The sequence below is a fragment of the Strongylocentrotus purpuratus genome, unplaced genomic scaffold (assembly GCF_000002235.5).
Source record: "Strongylocentrotus purpuratus isolate Spur 01 unplaced genomic scaffold, Spur_5.0 spur5_contig_387, whole genome shotgun sequence".
Classification (NCBI taxonomy): domain Eukaryota; kingdom Metazoa; phylum Echinodermata; class Echinoidea; order Camarodonta; family Strongylocentrotidae; genus Strongylocentrotus; species Strongylocentrotus purpuratus.
In genome coordinates this window covers 1-6417 of record NW_022145048.1, presented here as the reverse complement: position 1 = coordinate 6417, position 6417 = coordinate 1, and the positions used below count along the sequence as shown (strand labels likewise).

Here is a 6417-nt window from a genome sequence, read left to right as displayed (position 1 = left end):
AAATTGTTTAAGACCAGCCAGCCATATCTTTATCAACCATTTCAAACCAGCCATGTAATGGGCTCTCGACCAATAGGAATGGGTAAACTGTCTTAGGTATGTGTATTTATGAATGACTTTACCTCCTCTTTATTCTTGTCAGGTTTGTGTCACACCGATATCAAAGCACCTCAATGCCATGCCCTGTTCTGTCTTAGCGTTAGCCATCGGTCAGTGGAAGTCAGTCAACATTCCCCCCTTGCAAGGCCAGCCTCCAACCAACACGGGAGACAGGTAAAAACTGAAAAAAAAATTTCAATGAAAGAATCTTCGGGTTCTACACACTGCCATTTTGTGTCCTTGAGCAAGATGCTTTGCAGCATTTCTTAATTGTTCCGTGAATTAGAGGCTACCATTGAGGGTGGAGCAGTTTTTGAAAGAGGCCAATTGTAGCTTAGATCAACAGAGTGTTGTGCTGCTCAAGATCTTGTGAGGAAAGTTTTTTTTTACAAGCATACTCAGTTGCGACTCAGCCTATGCCTCCTTCTTACTAGTGCAGACGTCTTAGCAGTAGAACACTCAGCTAGTCTGGGTCAAGTGGCTTGTTTGAATCCTTTCTAGCAGCAGTGACTGCAAACCGTCCCTCTCTGGCTGACGTCCCGTTGGTGGTTTCCTGTGTATAAGGTGATAGGAAATAGATCAAAATTTGACTGTGTATGATCGTTTAAAACAGGACAATTTTGATGGTTTTCATTCCATCGTCAGTTTTAAGGCCCTTATCCAGTCTGTTCTGGGTTGGCCTGCTTTCTCCCTATGGTTCTCCTCCTCTTGGCCCTGTCCATCGCGTACCTCGCATTGACTCCAAGCAGTCGCATGTCATCAGTCACGGAACTCTGCCACGTCTTGCGCGGTCGGCCAACGGGAGTTGGCCCACCCGCGACTGTTTTGATACACATTTTGACCCAGCTGGCATCATCCTTTCTCTCCACGTGACCATACCACCTCAGCCTGTGCCTCCTCAACACGACACCGACCCCCTCCACTCCAACTCTGACAAGTGATAATTGCAGATTTTTTTTTTTTATCGTAGCTCTCCATCCACACTGCCAGCACGTCTTTTCGCCCCTGCCTCCATCCTTCATTTCGTGGAGGCGGAGTTTGCACAACTCCTCCCAGATACCTAGCCGCCAGCCATGAGGTCTTGGGTGCACATCCCTTCCGTCGACTGGACGTCCTGGTCATGCCCAAGTGCTTTGCCAGCCTCGGCCTTGCAAGGTAAATCCTGTTTTAGGGTCATTCTATAAATTTAGGGTCCATTTTTTTTTCCTGTTACATCTGACATCTATGATTTCATAATTCTGATGCACTCCTTAATGCAGTCGTCCTCCAAGAGCGATTATGAATAGCAAGCTAACGACTCAACACACAAAAATTTGTTTGAAGTCATTCTTGATGATACTTGAATGGCAAATAACAAAATACCAAGGTAACAGGGACAGGAACAATGTCAGACTTCAGACCCTAATTTTACAGAATGACCCACATGCAAGTTTGACATCCTGGTAAATAAAGACATTTTCCTGTTGATTTTTTTTTAGGACCTGTACAAACTCAAAAACTAGCTGTGTTGGAATCTGCCGCATTTCTTTAAGTTGTTCAAAAGTTAATGTTTATAATTATTTTTTTTGTACAAGTATATTCTTGGAAAAGGGTACTGGGCGACAAACTTTCATAGACCATTTGGAATTTGGCTTGTTTCTATAATTTTTGTTTTGTTTTTGTTTTGTACCATGACCAGTCCCAGCCTTGTATTTGTCTCGCAAACCTTACTGCCGCGCGACCGTAGCTTCTGTCCCCGACTTGCCCACGAGATCACCCACGCCTGGTTCGGTCTGCTGATTGGAGCAGAAGACTGGACGGAAGAGTGGCTTAGCGAGGGGTTTTGCAACCTTCCTGGAGGATCCCATACACGGCTTAGCAGAGAAGGTGAGTCCCAGATCTGAATTCGAGGATTCCATAGGATTTTGTAGGATTTTGCAAGATTGAGGTAGAAAGTCCAATTGTTATCAGTGTTGAAGTCAGGTCTGTCGCAAGTGTATCTCAAGTCTTCCATCCGATATCCTTCAAAATACACCAAATGGTTTTGGTGGATTTTGTTAAGATTTCGTAGGATTTGGTAGGATAGAGAAAGGTAGGGCACAGCCACTATCAGTGTTACAGTCAGGTCATCATTAGTCCTCACAAGTCCATCTCAACTCATCCTTCCCAGATCCTTCAAATCTACAAGAAAGTTTTGTGGAATTTTCAGAATTATGTTGTATCTTTCTTTTGTTGATTGTTTTGTTAACAGCTCTCAGAGAAACAGTTCAAGGACTGGTCTAACCTGAAGGCACTGATCCGCTTCAAGGTCCTCCAGCAGGAGTTGAGGAACACTCGGCCGACTTGCAGATCATGAGACCCCATGGCTGGCGACAACGCACTGAATCATGCTGGAGCATGGAGCAATAAACCGGCCTATGTCACAAGAATGGATTGAACCGACAAATGGTTCCAAACAGGTGCATTACCTGAAGGTAAGAGGATTTCCTTAAGATCGCCTACACCATACTGCACATCACACAAATCACTAACTAGTCGACTAACCAGTCAACTAAAAAATCAACCACACCAATTCAGAAACAAGCTAACAACACTCGTCAATTAACACGTCCCCCACACCAATTAGATTAGATTAGATTAGATTAGATTTTTGGAAGTTCTTAAACCAATTAAGAACGCCAGTCAACCACCTGGTCAGCCACAGAAACAGCAAACAGTCAGCAGTACCACTTCTCTTACCAGTCCACTAACCAGTCAACTTCTTCAGTAAACACCGGTTAACATGCCAATCAATGGCATCACACAACTAGTCGATTACAGCATTTAATTAAACCAGTCAACCACCAATATTTAATCACACACAGTTTATCAACACTAGTCAACTAATCAGTCATTCACACCAAACAGCAACCCAGCTGGTTACTTTACCTAACTTAAGCACTTAACTTTTCAACTAATCAGTCAACAGTCAACAACACAAGTTGGCAAGCAAATCAACCACACCAATCGACTGGCAAGTCAGTAAAACCATTTTACTAACCAGTGAACCACACCAGTCAACAAGCCAATCAACAACAGTGGTTCACTAATAACCATCAACCAAACCAGTCAACCATGCCAGTCAACTAACCAGTCAACCACACAAGTCACTAACCAGTCAACCACACCAGGCAACTAACCAGTTAACCACACCAGTCAACTAACCAGTCAACCACACCAGTCAACTAACCAGTCAACCACACCATTCAACTAACCAGTCAACCATACCAGTCAACAAGCCAGTCAACCACATCAGACAACTAACCAGTCAACCACACCAGGCAACTAACCAGTCAGCCACATCAGGCAACTAACCAGTCCAACCACACTAGGCCACTAACCAGTCAACCACACCAGGCAACTAACCAGCCAACCAAACGATTCAACCACACCACTATTGGCTGGTTTAATGCTGAAACTTGATCACTGCTTGGTCTAATACTGTTTCATATTCTCTCTTCGATCATAGGGTTACTTCTTTCTCCACATCTTTCACTCAAAGTTGGCTCGTCACAATTACTGCGATTCATCAGATCATACGTCAACAAGTTCCGAGGTCAGCTAGTGCTCACGCAACAGTTCATCAACATGCTGTTTGAGACGTTTCCACAACTCCAGTGAGTCCGTAATTTATTGACAGTCATCATGATTTCATTGCTGTTTAGGCAGTCACGACAGCAAATTATAGTTATAATTCATGACGTCACAATCACTGCATCTTAATTGGTTTATTAAACTAAGTACAGTGCAGTGAGGAATAAATAATACACATACTTACGCGATCTGAATGCCACTTAAAATATGACGTCACAATAGTCTGCAAGAAACTTGCAAATACATTCTTATTCTTTAGACTTGGAGGGCTTTTTCTTTTAGACAAAATTCCCATAGTTGTAACATCAGTTGCCACATCAAATTTAGTGGCAGTACACTGAAATATGAAAGTATTCCGTAGCACATTGGTTTGTGTACACATCAACATTTGGTGCAGGGATGTAGTCAAGTCCATCACAAGTCCCTGCAAGTCATTCAGTCCCAATTCAAATTACAAGCTATTCAAATCAGATCTGACAAAGGAAATCCTTTGATATTGTTCACCCACTGTTCTTGTTGCTGAACTTGTGACTGGACTTGTGATGGACTTGTGACTGGACTTGTGACTGGACTTGTGACTGGACTTTGTGACTGGACTTGTGACTGGACTTGTGACTGACTTGTGACTGGACTTGTGACTGGACTTTGTGACAGGGCTTGTGTCTGAGCTTGTGACGGACTTGTGACTGGACTGGTGACTGGATTTGTGACTGGACTTGTGACTGGACTTGTGACTGGACTTGTGACTGGATTTGTGACTGGACTTGTGCATGGATTTGTGACTGGACTTGTGACTGGACTTGTGACTGGACTTGTGACTGAACTTGTGACTGGACATGTGACTGGACTTGTGACTGGATTTGTGACTGGATTTGTGACTGGATTTGTGACTGGACTTGTGACTGGACTTGCGACTGGACTTGAGACTGGACTTGCGACTGGACTTGCGACTGGACTTGCGACTGGACTTGCGACTGGACTTGCGACTGGACTTGCGACTGACTTGTGACAGGGCTTGTGACTGAGCTTGTGACTGGACTTGTGACTGGACTTGTGAATGAACTTGTGACCAAATTGTTTCCAATTCATGCATGGCATCAATTAATTTATTTTTCTGTGACTTGTGACTGGATTTGTGACTGGACTTGTGACTGGACTTGTGAATGAACTTCTGACCAAATTGTTTCCAATTCATGCATGGCATCAATTAATTTATTTTTCTGTGATGTGTAGGGATAATGGTTTAAGCCCAGAGGTAGTGAGTTCCGAGTGGGTTGGACTGTGCCGGTATGCCATCAGCTTTGAGAGCCGAGACTTTCAGCTGGGATAACAGCCTGGTAAAACAGGTAGAGTCGGAGGTAAGCAAACAAAAGCAAAAGCTGCAAAAGTCCTGGAAATTTGTCTTGACGTTGCAATGTGCTCTGCAATCAACCATGGTTTCACCAATTTATTGTTTTTTTACTGTGACATTTCATACTAGCCACCAACTTAATAATAAATGCTTATTCGGTCAAAAAAAAAAGAGGACTATCTGGATGAGAATTATCTGAATTTAAACTGTTAAGCAGATTATAGGGGGGGGGGGGAAGGTCTAATCCAAAGTTTTAAAATATGTTGTTGGTCAAATGCATCATTTGATTTCATATGCTGAGCAGTTTGCATCAGAGATGGTCATAGAGCATTTGGGAATCTTCTTTTCCTTACCATCCTTCTTGCACCTAGTCTTACAAGCCCTAACTTTTAATTTCACCTGGATCCAGGTTCATGGAGATGCTAAGCAGAAACAAAATAGCTGAGCAGATTTAGACATCCTGAGCAAAAAATAGTCTGAGAATCAGTCACAAGGAATATGCAGTATGTAACGTACATAATTGCTGACCAGTTTTTCGCTAAGCAAATGTTGTTCTGGGCAAATTTCTGACCATTATATTTTTTGTACCCTCTATCGCCAGTGCAATAGGTGGCTGGCTTTAGACAAGGCCAACCGGCACGGCGGCAAGCCCCAGAAGCGCAAACACACGGGGGCGCTCTTGGCCAAATTGACGGACCCCACCAACAAGAGCTGGGCCAAGCTCAGCCCCGACCAGCTGGTCCTCCTGCTGGAGATCCTCATCGAAAGCGGTCACCGACTGACCGCTAAGACCATGCAGCAGCTCAAGGAGACCTACGGACTGGTCAAGCAGAACGCCGATGTCCGACACCGCTGGTGTGAGATGGTCATCAGGAATCGCTTCATGGATGGCTACGGGGATATCAGGATATTTCTGCTAGAAGAACAGGTGGATAGTTAATTGATTTTAGCGATTCATTGTAATTTTACCTGAGGAGCCCCATCACTTTTCAGTGCACTGTTCTCCCTAAGGCATGTAAGGGCCCTGAGGTACACGTATACAGATTAAAAAAGTTTGGAGAAAAAGAAATATACATGCTTTCACTGTTGTAGTACATGTATATGCATTGCACATTCAGCGATTTTCAGATGACCTGTAAAAATAATGTTCACGTCTTCTGCTGGTGAAAGATAATAAAAATCACCATTATGGTTCATCATACTATTGGTTTTCCCTTACTTTGTTGTCATGATACCAATGTTGATATTTCTATTTCCCTGTTTGGGATGCCAATCCATCACAGTTACATATATTTGTGCTTCTTGGTAGAAAGAAGCAAGTGGGGTAAAGTAACTTGCCCAAGGACACAACAAAT

The 6417-nt window shown here is 43.4% G+C and overlaps 1 pseudogene; it reads left to right on the top strand.

Moving 5' to 3' along the window:
* The first annotated feature begins 142 nt into the window (after nt 1–142).
* Nucleotides 143–6002, top strand: LOC115924296 (annotated as a pseudogene).
* Nucleotides 6003–6417: the final 415 nt, after the last annotated feature.